The sequence below is a fragment of the Vipera berus genome, assembly GCF_964194415.1.
Source record: "Vipera berus genome assembly, chromosome: 2".
In the NCBI taxonomy this organism is placed as follows: Eukaryota; Metazoa; Chordata; class Lepidosauria; order Squamata; family Viperidae; genus Vipera; species Vipera berus.
Genome location: NC_138203.1, coordinates 168,130,332 through 168,153,252, shown reverse-complemented (window position 1 = coordinate 168,153,252; position 22,921 = coordinate 168,130,332). Strand labels below are relative to the sequence as shown.

Below are 22,921 nucleotides of genomic sequence, written 5' to 3'. Positions count from 1 at the left end.
ATAAAAATCCCCGCCCCTTATTCTTCATGGTATTTCTTTATTGGTTGTCCAGGTGGTACAAAAAAGTTTCACTTTCTTCCAGGAAGCCGGGCTGTTGTTTAGAGTGTCGATGCTATCTTACCAGGTAACTATAAATTTTCTTTTATGAAAAACAATTCTTTTCGCGCAGAAAACAGAATTCACAGTCTTCAATGACATTTAAACCTAATTAAGTTTAATTAAATAAAATAAAGTTAATCAAGGACACAAGGTGTATCTTTCTAAAATAAGCTCTGGGCTACCGCACAATATTTACCAACTTATCTGGGAAACAAAAGAACAAAGAACTGGACATGGTATCACAGAAATACCTTTGGGCTACTCCAAATTGAACACCCATCTCTGAAAAGTCTGTTGCCAACTACTTTTGAAGCCCACTATAGAATCAAGCTTGTTTTATCCTAAATGGATACAGATGGACATCTGTATGCCACAAACACCTTCCAACACTTCAAATTACACTCCCACCTGTCCAGAAGAGAGAGCCTTATGAGATAAAATAGATCTTATTCAGTCCAAAACTGATAAGAGGATTTTAGCTAATATTTCTACTACTATGAGTAGATAGTCCAAATCTCCGAGTCACAAATGTAACATATCTGTATAGGATCTCTCACAAGTCTTTCCTGAGAAACTTTTGCTCTCTGTTGTTTTGCTTAGAACTTCAATGTTCTTTTCCTATATTTTATTGGTGTTCTAAATGTATTTTGTGGGTGTCTTGGAATCATTATTGTCTTTGGCAATTGCCTGGACCAGTCTCTGCAGTTTTCTTGGCAAAGTTTTCCAGAAGTGGTTTGCCATTGCCTCCTTCCTAGAGCTAAGGGAAACTGACTGGCCTTAGGTCACCCAGCTGGCTTTGTACCCAAGGCAGAACTAAAAGTCAGCCTCCCAGTTTCTAGCTGGATACCTCCTCCACTACAGCAAACTGGCTCTGCTCCATATTTTAGTATATAATAAATGCAGATAGTCTTTGACTTCCATCCATTTGTTCAGTGACTGTTTAAAGTTACGGCAGTACTGAAGAAAAAGGACAGCAACTGGTCCTCAAAGTTATATCCACTGCAGCATCCCTGCTCACATAATTGCGGTCCAGACATTCAGTTGCCCAGTTCATGATTATAACATTGCAGGGAGCTGTAGTCACATGATCACCATTTTTGACGTATTCTGCCAGCTACACACAAGTAAAATCAATGAGGAAGTTGGCAGGGATGGCTAGTCGCTCTGGTAAATCACTCCCACTTTTTCTCCTGTCCATAGCACCTATATGTGCATGGCCTACACCGACCCTCTCCTAAGTTTCATGTGATCTGTGTTCCCAGCCTCACCCCCCATTCACTCATGATACCCCCAGCCACCTCCCAGCAACCCCAGCCTCTTTACCTGGGATTTCTGCCTCTTCTTGCTTAACTACCTAGATGCTTCAGGCGTACAGCAGGAACTAGGACTACTGGAATGGTTGTCATTAAGTAATGCAGTCATGTGACAAGACGCTTCATGGCTGCATTGCTTAGCAATGGCAGTCCTGTTCCCAATTACCATCATAACCATGTATAAAATGGCCATCAAGATGTTGGACTAGATGGCTAAACCCCTATTTAATTGCTATCTCAGCCGTGGAAGTTCTCTAGGTGTCTTTGAATCAGACAATCTTTTTCAGCCCAACTTATGTCACAAGGTTTTTGTGAGGAAAAATTGGAGGAAGAACTCCCATGCATACCACCTAGAAATCCTGGGCAGAAGATGGACTGTGACAAATAATGAATACCGTATATACTTGAGTATAAGCCGAATTTTTCAGCCCACTTTTTGGGCTGAAAAATTCCACTTCGGCTTATACTCCAGTCAACAAAAAAACTTACCGAGGACTTGTGCGCGGCCGAGGCTTTGGTGCTTCCGGGATCGCCCGCACCTCTCCCAAGCCACCGCCGTCCGAGACCTGCCGAAGTTTGGGGAGGTTTGGGGAGGTGCGCGCGCACCTCCCCAAACTCCGCGCCTTGCCTGCCTGCTTCTTTCCGCAGCGGAAAGAAGCAGGCAGGCAGGGCGCGGAGGAACGGAGACTTGCCGACGTTTGGGGAGGTTTGGGCGCCTCCCCAAACCTCGGCAGGTCTCCGTTCCTCCGCGCAGACCTGCCGACGTTTGGGGAGGTTTGGGCGCCTCCCCAAACCTCCCCAAACCTCGGCAGGTCTCCGTTCCTCCTGCCGACCTTTGGGGAGGTTTGGGCGCCTCCCCAAACCTCCCCAAACCTCGGCAGGTCTCCGTTCCTCCTGCCGACCTTTGGGGAGGTTTGGGCGCCTCCCCAAACCTCCCCAGGTCTCCGTTCCTCCTGCCGACCTTTGGGGAGGTTTGGGCGCCTCCCCAAACCTCCCCAGGTCTCCGTTCCTCCTGCCGACCTTTGGGGAGGTTTGGGCGCCTCCCCAAACCTCGGCAGGTCTCCGTTCCTCCTGCCGACCTTTGGGGAGGTTTGGGCGCCTCCCCAAACCTCCCCAAACCTCGGCAGGTCTCCGTTCCTCCTGCCGACCTTTGGGGAGGTTTGGGCGCCTCCCCAAACCTCCCCAAACCTCGGCAGGTCTCCGTTCCTCCTGCCGACCTTTGGGGAGGTTTGGGCGCCTCCCCAAACCTCGGCAGGTCTCCGTTCCTCCGCGCAGACCTGCCGACCTTTGGGGAGGTTTGGGCGCCTCCCCAAACGTCCCCAAACCTCGGCAGGTCTCCGTTCCTGTTTGGGGAGGTTTGGGCGCCTCCCCAAACCTCCCCAAACCTCGGCAGGTCTCCGTTCCTCCGCGCAGACCTGCCGACGTTTGGGGAGGTTTGGGCGCCTCCCCAAACCTCCCCAAACCTCGGCAGGTCTCCGTTCCTGTTTGGGGAGGTTTGGGCGCCTCCCCAAACCTCCCCAAACCTCGGCAGGTCTCCGTTCCTCCGCGCAGACCTGCCGACGTTTGGGGAGGTTTGGGCGCCTCCCCAAACCTCCCCAAACCTCGGCAGGTCTCCGTTCCTCCGCGCAGACCTGCCGACGTTTGGGGAGGTTTGGGCGCCTCCCCAAACCTCCCCAAACCTCGGCAGGTCTCCGTTCCTGTTTGGGGAGGTTTGGGCGCCTCCCCAAACCTCCCCAAACCTCGGCAGGTCTCCGTTCCTCCGCGCAGACCTGCCGACCTTTGGGGAGGTTTGGGCGCCTCCCCAAACCTCCCCAAACCTCGGCAGGTCTCCGTTCTTCCTGCCGACCTTTGGGGAGGTTTGGGCGCCTCCCCAAACCTCCCCAAACGTCGGCAGGTCTGCGCGGAGGAACGGAGACCTGCCGAGGTTTGGGGAGGTTTGGGGAGGCGCCCAAACCTCCCCAAACAGGAACGGAGACCTGCCGAGGTTTGGGGAGGTTTGGGGAGGCGCCCAAACCTCCCCAAAGGTCGGCAGGTCTGCGCGGAGGAACGGAGACCTGCCGAGGTTTGGGGAGGTTTGGGGAGGCGCCCAAACCTCCCCAAACAGGAACGGAGACCTGCCGAGGTTTGGGGAGGTTTGGGGAGGCGCCCAAACCTCCCCAAAGGTCGGCAGGTCTGCGCGGAGGAACGGAGACCTGCCGAGGTTTGGGGAGGTTTGGGGAGGCGCCCAAACCTCCCCAAACAGAAACGGAGACCTGCCGAGGTTTGGGGAGGTTTGGGGAGGCGCCCAAACCTCCCCAAACGTCGGCAGGTCTGCGCGGAGGAACGGAGACCTGCCGAGGTTTGGGGAGGTTTGGGGAGGCGCCCAAACCTCCCCAAACAGGAACGGAGACCTGCCGAGGTTTGGGGAGGTTTGGGGAGGCGCCCAAACCTCCCCAAAGGTCGGCAGGTCTGCACGGAGGAACGGAGACCTGCCGAGGTTTGGGGAGGTTTGGGGAGGCGCCCAAACCTCCCCAAACAGGAACGGAGACCTGCCGAGGTTTGGGGAGGCGCCCAAACCTCCCCAAAGGTCGGCAGGTCTGCGCGGAGGAACGGAGACCTGCCGAGGTTTGGGGAGGCGCCCAAACCTCCCCAAACAGGAACGGAGACCTGCCGAGGTTTGGGGAGGTTTGGGGAGGCGCCCAAACCTCCCCAAAGGTCGGCAGGAGGAACGGAGACCTGCCGAGGTTTGGGGAGGTTTGGGGAGGCGCCCAAACCTCCCCAAAGGTCGGCAGGAGGAACGGAGACCTGCCGACGTTTGGGGAGGCGCCCAAACCTCCCCAAAGGTCGGCAGGAGGAACGGAGACCTGCCGACGAGCCGCGGCCACACAGGGTATTCCTGTGTATTCAGGCTTGCAAAATGGCGGATCGAGCCTCTGCTGGCGGCAGAGGCTTGCAGAACGGCGGATCGGCTTATACTCGAGTCAATAACTTTTTCCAGTTTTTGGGGGTGAAATTGGGGGTCTCGGCTTATACTCGAGTCGGCTTATACTCAAGTATATACGGTATTCTCATCTACATTCTTGAGCAAATCATTAGAGGCGGCTTATCTGGCTTCTGTTTCTGCTGTCTATCTCAGCTTCTCCTCCATGATCCTCAACTAATAGCTCTTGCGCATTCAATTTTTTAATTTTGTGATCCTGTCCTATTTTTATATGGCAATAACTTGGAGATCAAAAATGGATAGTTCTTGGGGAACCCGGAATTTTGTTTCTAGTTTCCTGTTGCTGTTGAATGCTAAATGGCTGAAGGCTTTCATAAAAGCATTCATCTCTTATTAGGACATTGGTTGCTAGGATAGACAAGGAACTGCTCTTCTTTTTGACAAGCTAAAAGAGGTTTTCCCTTATCTTCCCAGGCTGCAAAATGCATGCCCTTGAAAGTTGTGTTTGATCCCCACTCTTTAGGAAATCTTTAAAGCCACACTCTCCTTTAATCCACCTGTTCGACTTTTCATTATTTTGTTTTAAGTTTTGTTAACTGGCATGACACTCATCAGAGCAGAAAGAGAGCAGAAATCTGACAAACAAATACATTCATGGGAATTTCTCAAAGATTGACCTTGTGACTTCTTAATCTCAGTCTAAGGATTTCCTGCCACAAGGCTTTTTCTATAGCTGAATCCTACTCTGCCAGCTAGGCAATCCAATGACCCTTGCTGCTTCAAGTCACAGATGATTATATTGGAGCAATATTAGTAGGACTCGGGAGTGAGCTCAAACATCCAGTTTCCCAAGAAAAAGCAAAATCACATAGGAAGATACAAGCTGTAGAGCAACCCTTTCTATGTAGCATTCAGAACTAGGAGGCTTATAGCAATAGCTTGGACAGAAACTAAACTTAAGTGTTTACTGACTGAATAATGAGACAATTTACAGCAGATTGTTTCTCTTTTCATTTCTGACCTCTCTCCATTTTTGGTATATCATAGCAAAAAAATAAAAAGGCTGGGCTGCATCTATGCTTTCAATGTATTCTTGACACATGTTCTGTACCAGCCTGCTACCGGCCCTGCAGAAAAGGCAGGGACAACCCCTTTACAAACGGCAAGAGGCTGGAATTAAGCCTGCCAAATTTATTAACATAAAACAGAGCAAAACAAGACACGAACCATGAAACAGGAGCTATGAAACAGGAACTATTCAAGCGGAAGCCTTCAGCAAACCAGCCCTCCCACGCATTCCCCTTTTATACAGTTCAGGGCGTGGCTTCTCTCTGCCTCCTTCCGAGGTGCCCCATTGCCTTCCTCTGTTTACTCCTGATTGACTGCCTCCTGCGTCAGGCGTCCTTGAACAGGGCCAGCTGTGGGTCATCTTCATCCACGCTGTCAGGCTCACACAGCTGGGTCTCCGTCGTGACCAGGTGGGAGGGGCCTGGCTGAGGGCTCTCATCAGCAAGCTCTCCAACCCCCTCAGCAACCTCTCCAACCCCCTCAGCAAGCTCTTCAACACCCCCCTCCTCCTCTGAGTCGTCCGACCCAACTTCCGAACCCACAGGCTGACCCTGAATCACAACAACACATCTGAACTAGAGTCCATGAACCAGTTAGGCCTTCTGTACTAACAGGAGTCAGTTTAAAGGGAATTGAACCAGTTAAATCAGTCTGAGTCCTCCCTACATTCTCCAGGAAAATATCTTGCCCTCTGCTACATCATAGACTAGACATTCCCTGTTCACACCAAATTGAACAGTACTGCAAAGGACAGCTGAGTGGGTGATGCCTATGAGCATAGGGGCACCACATCTGGACTACAACAATCAATGTAATCCCTAAGTGAGTGTCAAGAGTGTGATGCTTTTTGTTTCTTTTTTTCCTTCTAGTGCAGGGGTGTCAAGCACAAGTTCCCCTTGCCGGAACTGGTGTGGGCGCGGCTTCCACGTGAAGCATCCGGCCTGCAGGCCGGCAGTTTGACAACCCTGTTCTAGTGGGATTCTGGAATGTTGCAGCCCAGAAATTCAAGGGAATTTCTCTAACCCTAGTTGAGAATTTCCATCTTTTGGCCTTCAGCTCTTGGGGCATGGGAAGAAGTAACAATATCCTGCCTGCCCGTCAAACTAAGAAACTGCCCATCTCCATCACAGCTTGTCTGCTTCAGCCCCTTTTCTTGGTTCTGTTTGGCAGAGAGGTCTGCTCCCTTGGCTACTTAGTTTGCCCTTGGAGTAGTTTAATGGAGCAACCGCGTAGTTTTTTGCCCCAGACTTACATTGTTTTTCAGCTTCCTTGCTCAAACCTATAAAGTGTTTGAAAGTCTGCCGTTCTGTTCTAGTCCCAAGAGCTTGTGCTTGGAAAGTATCTGAACAGTTTTACTTTTGCTTACGAAGGTGTCTTGGTTTATGAGCTTTCTTCTTTACCCAATTCTGTCTGGCAGGTGACGCTGCAGAAAAGGAGGTCAGTGTGTGCCGGGTTCCCTGGTGTTCGCCCTTTAAATCCATTCCATCTCACTAGTACATCAGTCTGCAAATCTTTCTGGTGAAAAGCAGCTAAGTTGATACTAATGCTGTTGCTTTACTTCTGTATTATACTGCTCTTCCCCCACCCTGAATAGCTTACACGAGAAAAAAAAGATTAAAAAGAAACAAAACGTGCAATAGTTAAAATTAATAACATCACACTGTTCTCTTTCAGAGGAACTGCCATGCAGAAAAAGAGAGAAGTGGGAAAATAATAAACTAAAGAAATTGAAGACATGAGGTAAAAATGGGGAACATGCCTAAAAAGGCATAGTGGGATTAGGCAGCCTAACAAAAGCAAGCAAGCAAGCAAGGAATATATATAACATACCAATAGTATTCACTAAATCTCCCTATGTCTTTTACATTTGCAAATTGTGCTGTCTTCCATTATGTCCGTATGCTGCTTCATATATTCTATTTTGTTTTTTAAACTTCTTACCTCTCTCTTTTTCAGCACCCCATCCATTCATTACATATCAGCTTTCCTCTTGGCCCATTCTTTTTTCACATACTTGTTTTGAAATTTGTCCCTCCTTCATTCTCTTAATTGTTTTGGAAGTGGGGAAAGTTGTCTACCACTGCATTGTTTGTTGTAACATACATGTTAGCAGAACAGCATCTCTGGATAGAGGATTGATTCTCCCTTTTTCCAAAACAACCTGCCATGGTGGGGGTCAGCAATTCTTTTGTACTGATAAGGCAGAAATTTCCTGTGATTAAAGGTATGACATTCCTTTGTAGCTATTTGATTTGGATCTTCACTAATGATTTAAATGGGCTTTTGTTGTGATATTGCCTATTTGCATCAGTCAGTGGCATCCACTCACCTGATCTGATAGTGCTTTCAGGCCCTTTGTACTGCTATCCATTCCAGTTGGTAATTCAGCAGTGTTGACTCACAATGAATCTACATTCTTTGCCCTGCCTTGCCCTGCTTGAAGGTAAGCTCCCTACCCCGTTATGCTAGACTAATCTGGTTTCCAGATGGCTCTTTTAAATCTTGTCTGGATTACATCAAAAGGCTGACAGGCTGAGAAATTACACATCAACAGGGCAAATTTTGTTGCTATCTTCAATCATCATGCCTTAATGCTTCATTTGTTTGGCTCCAACACTTCTTGGGTCTGCTGTCTTAGCTCTAGACTCTCAAAGTTGATGCAGATAAGAGCTTTTTCTCTTGAAAACATCTGGATTCCATGGAATCCCTTTCCTCCTCTTTCCAATAGACACTACATTCTTACATGCTGAGATTTTCCTAATCCTAGATGTCTTTCCATCTCAGTTTGAGTAAAATAACTTCTTAGAAAGCCTTGTCCAGACTTTTCATTATCTATGCCACATTTAGCTGTTTTCAAATGCTAATCTGCCTTATCTTGCGTGCTTTATCTTCTTATAAAGTGTCTGTGTGTGCACACCTATGTGTACGGGTGTGCATCTCTCTCTGTGTGTGTATGTATGTGTGTACACACACATACACATACATACAGTACATGTATATACATACATATTGCATATGCATAAAAAAGGTAAAGGTAAAGGTTCCCCCGCACATGCGTGCTAGTCGTTTCCAACTCTAGCGGCCGGTACTCATCTCCATTTCAAAGCCGCTTGTCCGAGGATGTCTCTGTGGTCATGTGGCCAGCATGACTAGACACCAAAGGCGCACGGAACGCTGTTACCTTCCCACCGTAGTGGTCCCTATTTTTCTACTTGCATTTTTTTACGTGCTTTCAAACTGCTAGGTTGGCAGAAGCTGGGACGAGTAACAGGCGCTCACTCTGCTACGCGGCACTCAACCCGCCAAACTGCCGACCTTCTCATCGACAAGCTCAGTGTCCTAACCCACTGAGCCACCGCGTCCCTCTTGCATATTCATACACATATACAAACTAGTGGCAGATTGTATAAAAAATAGTAACTTTTTTTCAAAATGTAGCTAACAACAGAAAAGTTTCCTATCAAATCTGCATGTTGTACACTGTTCAACAAGTTTGGTTACAATTATCCTGTTAAGGATGCAAAAAAAAAAAAAGATTTAAACACACCTTTTTGCTTTGGGACTTTTCTTCTACTTGTTATACCTTACACTGAAAATCGTACAAATTATTTTAGAGCTGCTGGTGCTTGTCAAGGCTTCCTACTAGTTCCTTAATGTTATTTCCAGTATTTGGAATCCATTAAGGCATCAAGAATTATTGATCCGTTGTGCAAGAAACAAAATAACCACAATAATATGTAATATTGGATGGGTAGATATATGCCTGATTTACAACAATTGCATTTTGCTGTTTTCTGGTGCATAACTTTTTTCAACAGAAGGATGAAAAAGAGGACTTCTAAGCAAATGTTTCTGGTTTTGTCTATAACAAGTTGAAAGCATTTTGTTCATTGTCAGGTTATATATGGTGTTAATACTATTACAGCTTAGAACATTTGACTGATATCTTTGTATCATCCAAAGATTAATTTGATATTGTTATTTTTAGTTCTTATCATTTAAAAAGGCTCTTTATTTCCTTTGTGGGATTTATCATGCTAGCATTTAATTGCCTTATTGTCTTGATTTATACTTTAATCTTAGCTCTTCATTTTTTAATATCTCAAAGAAATTATTCACATAGTCAGGCTTTTTCATATGCCTATATATGCCTGTATGCATTTTAAATAAGCCATTTCATTTTCAAGGAATTAGTGTTATTACTGAATAACATGCATCAGAAAACCCTACCTCAAGATTTTTTTAAAAAGTTAAAAAATTAACAAGCATATATCAGAGCATATTCTAAGGCCTGGCAACAGTTCTGAAATTAATATGTTAACTCAGTATTGGGGCATCTGGAAGTAAAATGCCAATTTCTTTGGATACAATACTACTATTGGAAGAGATCAAACCCTGGATAACTGTTGTCAGCTATTGTAGATAATTATTAGCACAATAAATTTGTTCCCATTATTTCCCATATTTCTTTATAATCAGCAATTCCCAACCTTCTTAAGCTGGCTCAGGAATTCTGGGAGTTGAAGTCCACGAGTCATAAAAGAGCCAAGGTTGCCTACCCCGGGCCTAGACAAATCTACCACAGCAAGAACTGTCTCCTGAAATCATAGGTACATGATTTAGAACGCTGTTTCTCAAACTTGACAACTTGAAGATGTGTGGACCTCAACTCCCAGAATTCCCCGCCCAACCTTAAAGCAGTGTTGTTCAAACTTGGCAATTTGAACATATCTTGGCTGGCGAATTCTGGGAGTTGAAGTCCACACATCTTCAATTTACCAGATTGAGAAGTAGTGATTTAGAGTGAACTAGACAATCTGAGGTACCACATACTCATCTCTATTTTTTATTGTTGCTGGGATTGGCCATTCTTGTTGAAGGGGTCAAAAGCAGCTATTGTTATCTGAGAAAATTGTTATCTTAAAGAGGCAGAGTATCTTCATTATTCCCATACTGTATGTGATACATGGCTTAGTTCTAAATTCAGCAATATATTTAAATTAGAGTGCATTTTCATTGACTGCTCTCGTTCAGAGTTTCACACAAATAAGAAACTGGGAGCTAGTATTCAACATCAACATTATTCAAGTAACAAAAATGAAAATACTGTAGGTTTGCCCATTTCCTTTCACGGTTGGGGTGAAATGACAGAAATAACTTCAAAGATATCTTTGTGGCTTTTTTCTCCACAGACCTATAAGAGACAGGCCTGGGGGGAGGCAGGGTCTGTTGGAGCACATGTGGAGTATACTTAACTCATCAGCTGATCATACTGTGTTTGAAGCAATAATACACACCCAGGTTTTAATAACTGCATAATATGGGGGGGCCTGTGGATAGGGGCTGCAAATTCCCCTCTACAATGCAAAGGAAAATAAATCCGTGTCAGTGCTTTGTCCCTCTAAAAGCAGAAAGGAATCTATAAAATGTCATTGGGCACACAGTTACACAAACAGGGAGGGGCCAGCAAGGCAAAAATATAATAATAAATTGGAAGGGACCTTGGAGGTCATCTAGTCCAACCCCCTGCTCAGGCAGGAAACCCTATACCATTTCAGACAAATAGCTGTCCAGTTTCTTCTTAAAAAGTTCCAGTGTTGGAGCATTCACCACTTCTGGAGGCAGGTTGTTCCACTGGTTAATTGTTCTAACTCTCAGGAAGTTTCTCCTTAGTTCTAGGTTGCTTCTCTCCTTGACTAGTTTCCATCCATTGCTTCTTGTCCTGCTTTCAGGTGCTTTGGAGAATAGCTTGACTCTCTCTTCTTTTTTAAATTTATTTTTATTTATTTATTTATTTTCCCATTTCTTCAACAAACAAGTCAACAAATATATCGCCATACATAAATATATACACGTAAGTTTGGGTGCTGCTCGTCCATTTCCCCTTTCACTGTATCCACCCACTCTTCCCTCTTCTCTACTTTCTTTCTCCCTTTCTCCTTTTTTTCCTACTTCCCTCTTCTTCCTCTCCTCTCCTCTTTCCCTCACCACTCCCCTCCCCTTTCTCCCCACTTCTCCTCCTCTTTCCCTCCAACCTTCCTACTTCCTTCCCCCTCCTCTACTCTCTTCCCTCTCTCCTCTCCTTTCTTCCCTCCCATTCCTCTTCTGATACAATTCGGGGGTGATGTCCGAGCAGCTCCTCTCCTTGGATTTTCAATGTCTATATTAGGTATGATAATATCCTTATCTCTTCATTTTTCTTCCATCTAAATTAGTGTTAGCTGTCTTTTAAGCATATTCTTTTTTCACCCACTCATAAAGTTTTCCCCAAATTTCATAATACTCTGACTCTGTATTATCTTTAATTATCATTGTTAATCTATTCATTTCCGCACATTCCATTATTTTCCTGATCACCTCTTCTTCTGGAGGAGCTTTCAGTGCCTTCCAGTTTTGTGCAAACACAATCCTAGCTGCAGTGGTTATATGAATAATCAAATATGTGTTCTATATTTCTCTGGTAAAATACCCAACAGGAATATTTCTGGTCTTAATTCTATACGTTGTTGTATCATCTTTTCTATCCATGATTTGATTATGTTCCAATAGGTTTTAGCTTCTGCACACATCCACCACATATGATAGAAAGAGCCTGGTATTTGATGGCATTTCCAACATTTCATAGATCTGTCCTTAAACATTTTAGCTAGTCTTTCTGGAGACATATGCCATCTGTAGAACATCTTGTACATATTTTCTTTATACACTGTCGCCATTGTCAGTTTATAGTTTCCCACAATTGCTGCCATCTATCTAATTCAATCGTATATCCAAAATTTCTTGACCATTTTATCATTAACTCCTTAACTTGCTCCTCCTCTAATTCCCTATATAATAAGTAGCTATACATTTTTAAAATCCATTTTTCTTCAGTTCCCATAAGTATTTCATCTAACTCTGTTCTCCCCAAATTAAAACAATCTATTTTAGCATCTTTTTCATATCTAGATTGTATTTGCGTTCTCATGTACCAATCCATCTTTATTCCTTGTTCCTCTAATTGTTGTTTGGTTTTGACTCCCTCTTCTTTGTGGCAGCCCCTGAGATATTGGAACACTGCTATCATGTCACCTCTCACCCTTCTCTTCGTTAATTTAATTTAATTTAAATTAAATTAGACTTATATACCGCCCTTCTCTCGGAGGACTGAGGGCGGTTCACAAGGTTTTTTAAAAACAATACAACAAATTACAAAAATTAAAAACAATTAAAATGATTACACTAACCTTGAACTAAAAACCCAATTACAATTAAGATACAGTTAAAACCCCAGTTAATACTCTCAGTCCAGGCCAGAAAGCTCAAAGAGCCAGGTCTTCAGGTCCCGGCGGAATAAGCGAAGGTCAGGGGCAGTCCTAAGCTCTACGGGCAGCTGGTTCCAAAGGGCCGGTGCACCCACAGAGAAGGCCCTCCCCCTGGGTATTGTCCGCCGGCAATCTTTTACCGGCGGTACCCTGAGGAGACCCTCCCTGTGGGAGCGCACAGGATGAAGGGAGCTTGATGCCGGCAGCAGGTGTTCCCTCAGATATCCCGGACCCAAGCCATTTAGGGCTTTATAGGTCATCACCAGCACCTTGAATCTCACCCGGAGGGCAACCGGAAGCCAATGCAGCTCGTGGAGTAGAGGTGTTACATGGGAGTATCGGGAAACCCCCATCACAACCCGCGCGGCTGCATTCTGCACCAGCTGAAGCCTCCAAGTGGTCCTCAAGGGCAGCCCCATGTAGAGAGCGTTGCAGTAGTCCAATCGGGAGGTCACGAGCGCATGAGTGACTGTGCGCAGGGCATCTCGGTCCAGGTAGGGCCGCAACTGGCGTACCAGGCAAACCTGGGCAAAGTTAAACTACACATACCCAATTCCAGCAACCGTTCCCTATATGTTTTAGCCTCCAGTCCCCCAATCATCTTTGTTGCTCTTCTCTGTACTCTTTCCAGAGTCTCAACATCTTTTTTACATCATGGTGACCAAAACTGGATGCAGTATTCCAGGTGTGGCCTTACCAAGGCATTGTAAAGTGGTATTAGTACTTCACGTGATCTTGATTCTATCCCTCTGTTAATGCAGCCTAGCACTGTGTTGGCTTTTTTGGCAGCTGCAGCACACTGCTGGCTCATATTTAAGTGATTGTCCACTAGGGCTCTGAGATCCCTCTCACAGTTAGTACTATTGAGCAAGGTACCACCTATACTATACCTGTGCATTTGATTTTTCCTGCCTAAATGTAGAACCTTGCTTGCCTAAATGTAGAACCTTGCTATATTCAACAAAATTGGATGGGGAGCAACTAAAGGAATAGCAAATTATGGGGACATAAGGACTAGCAAAGTGTTACATCTTTCAGTTTTTTCCTCTTTACATTTTCAAGCATTTTATCATTAAGGCCAGCCATGTTTCTGTTTATCCTACTGTGCAAAACCATGTCTTCCAATTTCTTGAAAAGGGGGCCTTTTTTCCTATCTTCATTTTAAGTTCAATGAAGTTTATCTTATGAAGGGTAAAAAAATGGTGTTTTTGAACATAATCATTATGTGGAGGCTTCACTGTTTTTCCTTACACCTTCTATCTCCCTTTGTGATCTTCCTGATTGCTTACCCTACCTGTTCTGAAAAAGCAATGGAAGGAGGTCCCCTATTTAGACTTCTTAAATATTTCGTTAAAGTATAGAAGATCAGAAAGGCTGCTGAAGGGAGAATTGTGCAATACAACAACTCCATACATTCACAAATAAATATATTTGAACGAAAGCAGTATCAGAAATCCCTATTATATTCTTGTAGTCTATGGAAGAAGCGCCAACTTTCTTTAATTGATGGAGTGGCTTTTCTGAATAGAATTTAGGAACAAGATTCAAAATAAGCTCCATAGGGGTTTTCTAGATCAACAGTTCTTAAACGGGATAATTTGTGCATAACCTGGGGTAATGGAGTCATGCGTAACTGCTTCTTTGTGAGTTGAGGGTCCAGTTTGGGACAACCACTGCCGAGAGAAAGACAACTCCTGCCAGACAAAATCTGGGTTTTTTTGGTTTTTGGTAGGTGTAATGACACCAATCACAACCAGAAAAAGGTTTAATTGGATCTAACAGTTTAAGAACCATTCTTGTGTAGGAAGAGTGACAGAGAAAAACCCAATGGGTGAGTGAAGTTCCATTTTTCCTGTGTTTGAATTTCTCCTTATTTTAAAGTGCCAATAGCATCTAGACAGAGTAGGTCTTTACTTTTCAAAATATGAAGGATAGTAAACACTTTGTGAGGAGGCAGTGGGCTTGTTCGAACATGTCAAAAGTACAAGCAAATGGTACAAAGTGGTAGGGTAATTGTCTTGTGATTAAGGCATCAAGCTAGTAAATGGGAGAGGCCATGGGTTCAAGTCCTGCCTTAGCCATGAAAGCCAGATGGGTGACTTTGGGCCAGTCATTTTCTCTTAGCCTAACTCAACTCACAGGGTGTTTTTTTGTGGGGTAACTAGGAGGAGTAGAGTGTGTGGGATATATTTGTCACCTTAAGTTATTTGTAAAAATAAGGCGGGATACAAACAAAGGAACAAATGGAATGGTAGTTGTGTGATTCACAATTTCATACATAGTGTGTAAAGTGGGTTTGGGAGTGGGGGGTTAAGATTAAGGCCATACTCGTAACTCAGGGGTCTTCAAACTTGGCCCTTTTATGACTTGTGGACTTCAACTCTCAGAATTCCTCAGCCAGTGCACCTGGCTGAGGAATTCTGGGAGCTGAAGTCCACAAGTCATAAAAGGGCCAAGTCTGAAGACTCCTGCTCTAAGCTATCTAGCTGCCTTATCATTTGTAACTTACAACAAACAACATAAAACAGGATCTGTCATTGCCTCCTGTATGTGTAAATTTTTGCCAACACAAGTGTGCCTCTGTTTGGCTCCCACTCTCCTAACCTTATGTGTTGTTAGTTGCGAAGTCGTGTCCGACCCATCGCAACCCCATGGACAACGTTCCTCCAGGCCTTCCTGTGGACAGTACCAAAAGGCAAAACCTTATGTAAGTGCCTCAAAATCTGGTTTTGCCAGTTGTCCTGGACCTCCAATGGGAGAATGTTACACTGGAGGCAATTTATAAATAACAGACCTCATCTCCCCTCCCCCATCCTACTACCTCCCTCCCCATCTTTTTGTTAAAGTTGATAATTTATACCTTTATAGTATTTTATTCGTATTATACACATATTTTGTATAGATTTGTCTTTTTAACGTTGTAAGCTGCCAGAGTCACCCTGCAGTAAGATGGGTGGCAATCCTTGAACAGATACAGAAGAAGGCTTTGATTTTGCACTAACGTACCTCTACTGTTGTTTCTCAACCTTGCAATGTTGAGTGAGGTCTGTGGACATCAAAGCCCAGAATGGCTGACTGGAGAATTCTGGGATTTAAGTTCACACAACCTAGTTGCCAAGGTTGAGAAATACTGCTATGGATTGATCAACCAAGTACAGGCCCAAAGTGCATTCATCTTCCAACTGCTGATGGATATTTTAGAAGTCCAACCATGTACTTTCTGAGTCAATCCACAATTAAAAAAATTCTGGGCATGGGTGTGTGTGTATGTGTGTGTGTATACAGTCTAGCTATTTTTTCAGAACATTTCCAAGAGTAGTTCAGCACATTAATATTTGGAATACCATCACATTGGCTAAAGAGAGGGTTTTTTTGTAATTTTATGTACAAAAATTATACAAATTGTTATTCATTAATCTGGTATGAAAAGAGAGATTTCTTCTTTTGGCCTCTTGAACAAATTGTCCTCTTGGGGAAAATATTGCTGGCTTGATAAGTCACTAATTCCACCCATCTCCTCCTCAAGCAGATTAGAGAAGATAAAAAGTCACTGATAACAGGCAATATTAACTAGCATTGCTGAGTTATACTGATCATTAGGGCAGATGCTGAGATCTGACAAGGCCATAATTCATAATTGTACTTTGTTTGTTTTTGACCTAATATGTTACATAAACCTACTCACTGCACTTTGCAAATTAAGGTGCGTGGACTTGGATTTATGGGAACATAGCCAATTGCAATAATTTCATAAACCAAGGAGTAGCCCGCTGGGACAAGATTCCCCCCCCGCCCCCTCTGCTATTATTTAGAAGAGCCCGGAAGACCTGGTTCTTCACCCAGGTCTTTGGCAAGAGAGAGTGACAACTCTTGTTTCATCACACTTTCTATTTTTTTTATCTGTAATCTGTATTGATTGCGTTGTAATTTCTTTGATGGTTGTGAGCCACCCAGAGTCATTGAAAGTTGGGTGGCATACACTTTTAATTTATTATGATTGGATGCACAATCAACCAGATGTTTAGACTGGATTTGATATTTTTATCCATCTAATGAGTCCTCCCCAAGCACCTGGGTTAGGCAAAAGTTGCTGTTAAAGGGTATCATTGCAAGATGTAAGCTGTTCTAAGTAAATCTGCTTTTCGCAAATGACTGATGGTGATTTGGTCATTGCCAATAGTGTTCAAATGGTGCTCCAAATGTTTTGGGGTTGTATCCAAGGTGCCTATTTCCTATTGTTATGCCTATTACTACTTTCTTTGGCCACAGTCTTTCTACTTCTGTTTGCAGGTCTTTGTATTCTTCTGTTCTGCTGTCTCCAGATACTATCTAGACTTTTTTTGTTTTTCTTATTGACTGTTTTTAAGTCTGAAGTGTTGTTTTGGTTTGTCACAGAGTCAGCCAGATGTTCAGACTGGATTTGGCATTTATATCCACCTATTGAATTATTATTATTATTATTATTGTCACATAGTCAGCCAGATGTTCAGAGTGGGTTTGTCATTCTTGTGTACCTATCGAGTCCTTTCCAAGGACCTGGGATAGGCAGATCTGGATGTTTGATGGTATTACAGATATCGTCGCAGGGTAGAAGCTGTTCTAAATAAGTCTGCTTTTTGCAATTGACTGATGGCAGATTTGTCAATGCTAATGGTGTTTAAGTGATGCTCCAGATGTTTTGGGATTGCACCCAAGGCCCCTATCACTATTGGGATTACCTTTGCTTGCTTTTGCCACAGTCGTTCTATTTCTATTTGTAGGTTTTTGTATTATATTATCTTCTCCGTTCTTTCTCTTCTATTCTGTTGTCTCCACTACATCCACTATCCAAACTATATTGTCTTTTTTATCAACAGCTGTTACGTCTTGGCTGTTATGTGGCAGGTGCCTGTCTGTTTGAATTCTGAAGTCCCAGAGCAATTTAGCTTCTTCATTTTCTATGTTTTTCTCTATTTTATGGCCCTACCAGTTCTTGCTTGCAGGCAAATAATATTTCTTGCAGATTTTCCAGTGCACCATTGTTGCTGCATTGTCATGCTGCTGCTTGTAGTCAGTCTGTGCAGTCTTCTTGCAGCAGCTTACCAGGTGGTCCACTGTTTCTTCAGTTTCCTTGCATAGGCGGCACTTACTGTCTGTTGCTGTCTTCTCAATTTTGACATTGTATGCATTTGTCCTTAAGGTTTGGTCTTGTGCAGCTAGAATTAGTCCCTTGGTCTCTTTCTTCAATGTTGTTGCTGTTATGATTATTGTTAGTGTGTGAACCCAACCCTGAGCCTTGGTGGAGCAGTGGGCTAATGCCTCCTTAAGTAGCACCAGCTGCCTGCAATTAGTGCAGGTTCGAGTCCCACCAGGCTCAAGGTTGACTCAGCCTTCCATCCTTCCGAGGTAGGTAAAATGAGGACCCAGATTGTTGGGGGCAATTAAGCTGACTTTGTAATAATGCCGCTGGGGGGGGGGCGGCAAAAGCCCTAATAAGCAGGCATATACATAGAATGAAGGTTATTGCTAAGCACATTGATTTGTGCTTTAGATTGTAAGCCGCCCTGAGTCTTCGGAGAAGGGCGGGATATAAATGGGATAAAAAAAAAACATGAGGGGGGCTCTCAGACAGCAGAACAGAGCGTCTAGATTAAGAAGATGGAATTGGGAATCTTCTGTGCCAGAATGTTTGCCCAATTCTAATCTTCTTTGCTGCCCTCCTCATATTTGGTGAAGGACGCTGTTCTGCTGAGAAGCAAAATTCAGAGGTTAGGCCATTTGTGCGTGAAATGGGAAAGGAGATGCTATCCTGTTTTTTTCTACAGTAGCGAAATATCTTTGGTGATACTTAGCTGCTGCATCCTTGGCAGAGAAAGGCTTGCTCAAAGGGATTATATAGTTTCTGACTCACAACTTGTGCTAATATCCCAATCCTGCAGCTACTTTTTAGATAAGCTGTGGTAGATACCAGGAATATGGTCCTTCTCTGAGATGATGAGTGAGTGAGATACCTTGATTTGATGCTCCTGAACTCTACATAACACATCCGAACCAGTCTCAATTGCCTCTTTTGCATAATCAAATGTCCAGAAGTACACAACTGCTTTACTAACTTGCACATTACGGGTTAAATTACAGAAAGGATTAAATCAAACCACAATTCAACACAGGCTCTGCAAAATGGGCTTTAGCTTCACACACAAAGGGAGGAATGTAATTCTGCTCAAAAGCACAACAAAAGAAATTCATAGCAGCTCATCTCATAAAAAGACTTGTGCAAATTGAAGATGTGGTCAATATACATAAAATAATTCATCAACATGTCCTGCATTATGCATAAAGGGTGGTGTGTGCTTTGCTTCCTTTTAAGGGATGGGAAAAGAAGGAAGCGCAGAAAACGTTTATAGGCTTCAGATATTTTTAAAGTGTTTTTACATACTTGCCTGGATTTGCATAAAACAAAATGCATTATAATGTTGCCCGATTCGTGCCCAAGCTCTTAGAGGGGGAGATTTAAATGGTCATGCATTCCATTATGAAGCTGATTAACCATTGAAGAAAAGGCAAGTATCAACTAAGTACTAAACGGAAAAAGGAATAAAAAAAGACCAAAGGGGAGGAAAGCTGAACAATTGTAAGTAACCATTCGTGGCCAGAGTCCAAGGAGCCTATTGAATTTAAACAAGGAAGCATAAAAAGCCTTAACTAAACTTTCCTGCTGATTACCTACAGCCGTAATAAGAACCTAATCCTCAAGACAAGCCTAAAATTCCCAAGTATCATTTTGGATTTTGGAGGAAAGGGTTGGGGACTAAAGGAATCCAAATTGGCACTATTTGTTTTATTCTGCCAATGTCTGAATCTGAATGGCTTCCAAAAAGGATTGATGGAGCTCAGGATTATCAGAAGCAAATGGTAGGGTCTCCTGCTTGAGCAGGGGGTTGGACTAGAAGACCTCCAAGGTCTCTTTCAGCTGTGTTATTCTGTTAAGTCTTGGAGACTCAGGACTACTTTTGATCCACGGGCAGCAAGTCTTCAAATATCAGTTGCAGGGAACATCTGCAGGGCAAGATGGGGGAATCTCTCCAAGTCCTGCTTGCAAGCAGCCCAGAGTAATCTCTTGGCCGTGTGAGAAGCAAAATGCTACCCTGGAGAGATGTTGGTTTGATCCAGCAGGGAAAATTAGTTCTGTTCAAGTAAGGCTCCGCAGCTTTACCAACTTGCAATATAAAGAGGCAGAGAAGCAGAAAGTTTTCTGGACTGCAGTCAGCTTTATCTGTTCTGCTCCCCTTCCAAGTACAGTAGGTTGCCTGCAAAGGAAGAACCTCTAGGGCAGAGGATGGGACAAACCCCACAACTATCCAAACTACGCAGTCAACTCCAAATGCGTTTGGAGTGAGTAGATTAAGGCTTCCGGGGAAGAAGGAAGACAAATAGAAAGCTTCCCAATTAATTGTGCACCGATCAAACAGAGAATCAGCAACTTTACTTCCTCTTGGGCATGTTTGATGATTAGGCTAAAATCTCAGAGCAGCAAATTTAACCCTGTTCCCGGAGGGAGCTTGAGGGTGTTGGTGGTGACAAACAGCCAATCAAGTGAGCACACATTCTCTGGGGAAGGGGGAAGAGGGGATTTTTCCATGCTGTGCTTGAGGTGAGGCATGCCAGTCATCACGTAGGCAAAGAGCCCCCACCGAACGCCCCAGATTTACATTTGAAGGTTCAGATCAACCGGGGAGGGGGCGAATGGGGGCGGGGAATAGCAGGAAAAACATTTGGTTTTGTTCCTTCTGTGCTTCTCCTCAGACAAGATGTGACAAAAGCTGAAGCTGGGGAACAAACCCAAACAGGCCAGCACGGAGGTCTGTAGCTCAAAATGTGTTCCTGGATGGAAGGCTTCTGCTAGCCGTAGGGTGCATTGGTGCCAGGTTTCATGTACTGTTCAGGAACCCTTGAAATCACAATAGCCCATAGCCCCCAATCTCCTCCTCCTTGGTGGGGAAGCTGGCAGAAAACAGACAGGGCAGGACAGCTTGTTTGAATGGGGTAATTTCTTGTTTCCAAGGAGACAGGCTGGAGGGAAGGGGCAAGGAATAATTTCCACACTGGATAATTGGGGACTTGTTTTGTGTCACGAAGTGGAGTACTGTATACAGTGGATGTTCTCCTTGTTGTGAGCTTGGTGAGCCCTTCTTATTTTTTAAAAAAAGGACTAGAAGACCTCCACTTTCCTTTCCAATTCCGCTTTTTCTTTATTCTGTAGCTGTTTTTATTCCCTCATTACTTTATAAGTAACTCAAGGTGGCAAACATACCTAATATTCCTTCCAACTCCTCCTCCTTCTCCTCCTTTTTTCACCACAACCACCCTGTTAGATGGGTTGGGCTGAGAGATTGACTATCCCAATTGACTTTCATACATAAGGTGGGACTAGAACTCACTGCTGCCTGATTTCTGGCCTTAACCATTACTCTAAACTGGCTCTCAAAACTTCAGCTTCCCTGTCTGAGCCACTCCTAAGAAGAACTTTAATGGCCTGAAAAATATACCAGCAAGTGATAGGCAAGATGAAAAAAAGATAAATATTTTGGCCTGTAAGCTTCAGCGTGGAAGCTAAAGTACAGTATTGAAGTTAAAGCGAAGAACGAGATTGACTACACCTCTGGCAAACTCTGGGTCTGTTTTTATCGGCAGTGATCTCTGGATGATGATGATGATGATAACGATAAACTGAGCTGCAAGAATTACATTTACAAGCTTACAAGAGCCTTTTCTCAGAAGCCACAGGCAATATTGTTCCGGCAGCCTAAGCTGAACTCCAGCAACAGCAACAAGGCCACCGGTGGGATGCTAAAGGCATTTGGAGAATGCTAAAGTCTGCAGTAAAAGAATAGTGGGAGAAAGAAGAGGAGGAGGAGGAGGGTTTTAATTTAACAGATTGTGTTTACTTTCCCCCTTCACCTTTGGACCGTGATACAGTCAGTGAAACTCTGGGTGCTCATTACTTGGAAGAGGCATTGTGCACCCAGATTCTCCCACACCCACTCACCATGGCAGGGCAAATTCCAGTCAGGAGTTGCCTCTCCCTCATGACTGAAATTCTGTGCATATTTACTGAGAAGTAGATCCCAAACTCAGTGTGGTGTAGTTGATAAAAAGTTGTTAAGCTGGGACTGGAGAGAGCAAAGTCAATTGGGGGGGCGGGGCGGATAGGGGCTCTTCTCTCAACTCATTTTGTCTCTCAAGGACAGTTGTAGGGGCAAAATGGAAAGAGGGCATACAATGCACAGGAGGTAGAATAACACGTGCAAAAACTGGTGACAGAAAGATGACGAATAATGTGAATCTTCTTCCTCTTCTCTCCAGGGAACACAGAGTTCAGCTGCATACCTGGGTTGTTGGAAGCCAGCCCCACCGTACTCAGTGTGATTTATTTTGTGTGCATAGCAGTGTACTCATTCCAAAGCAAATGCAGATGTGAAATCCTAACTAGATTATCTTTCAGCAGTAAAAAAATAAAAATCTGAGAGTTCTGTGCAATGTAATTATGGGAAAGCTGTTGTCAGCAGCAGAGAAAGCAGAAGTGAATCTGGAAAGAAAAAGTTGAATGAGAAAGATAGAGATCGGCTAGTAAGACATTGTAGTTAAAATCAGAATTGTACATTTCAACCCTATGGACAATTTTGTTGGGATAGATCTGCTAATCATCATGCACCAAGTCATCTCATAAACGGATTAATGAAAAATCCATCCTTTAGATTAGAAGGCCATCTGTAATGATTGGGCAATTGAACTCAGTGGCTGGATTTACCCATTCCACTAATCTATAAAAAGGGTTTGATTCATTTTGGCCTAACATGTTGCATGAACTTATCACTGAGTTTAAGTCTAAAAGTACAGCAGAGAGTATTATAGCCTAAATTAAAGAATTTCCTAAGCCAGAAAAACCTTTGAGTCTAATACATCCCTACAGCCAATGTGACATGTTTCTGAATAAGTATGCTTAGGATTAGGGTGCATGATTTAAACTCCTGGGTCAGAGAATATAAATCAGATTGACTAAGGTGAAATAGGGAAGACCTTTTGGCCTTTTTGTTTAAACCCTTCCTATAAATCAAAAACCATGTTTCTTCTTGTTCAGAAAGAGATGCATGAGAGATTATGTGTTTCACTAAAAGTGAGATAGACTGTTCTCAGAAAACCTTACCAGGATCAAATCTGACTAGGTCTTGGATGTA

At 43.8% G+C, this 22,921-nt stretch overlaps 1 long non-coding RNA gene across 1 annotated transcript; it reads left to right on the top strand.

Annotated features, from left to right (window-relative positions):
* Positions 1–86: 86 nt before the first annotated feature.
* On the top strand, positions 87–22,489 carry LOC308661429. Its single transcript, XR_014024951.1, has 3 exons — positions 87–124; positions 7,075–7,140; positions 22,050–22,489. It is a non-coding gene; the product is annotated as an uncharacterized lncRNA (long non-coding RNA).
* The last annotated feature ends 432 nt before the right edge of the window (positions 22,490–22,921 follow it).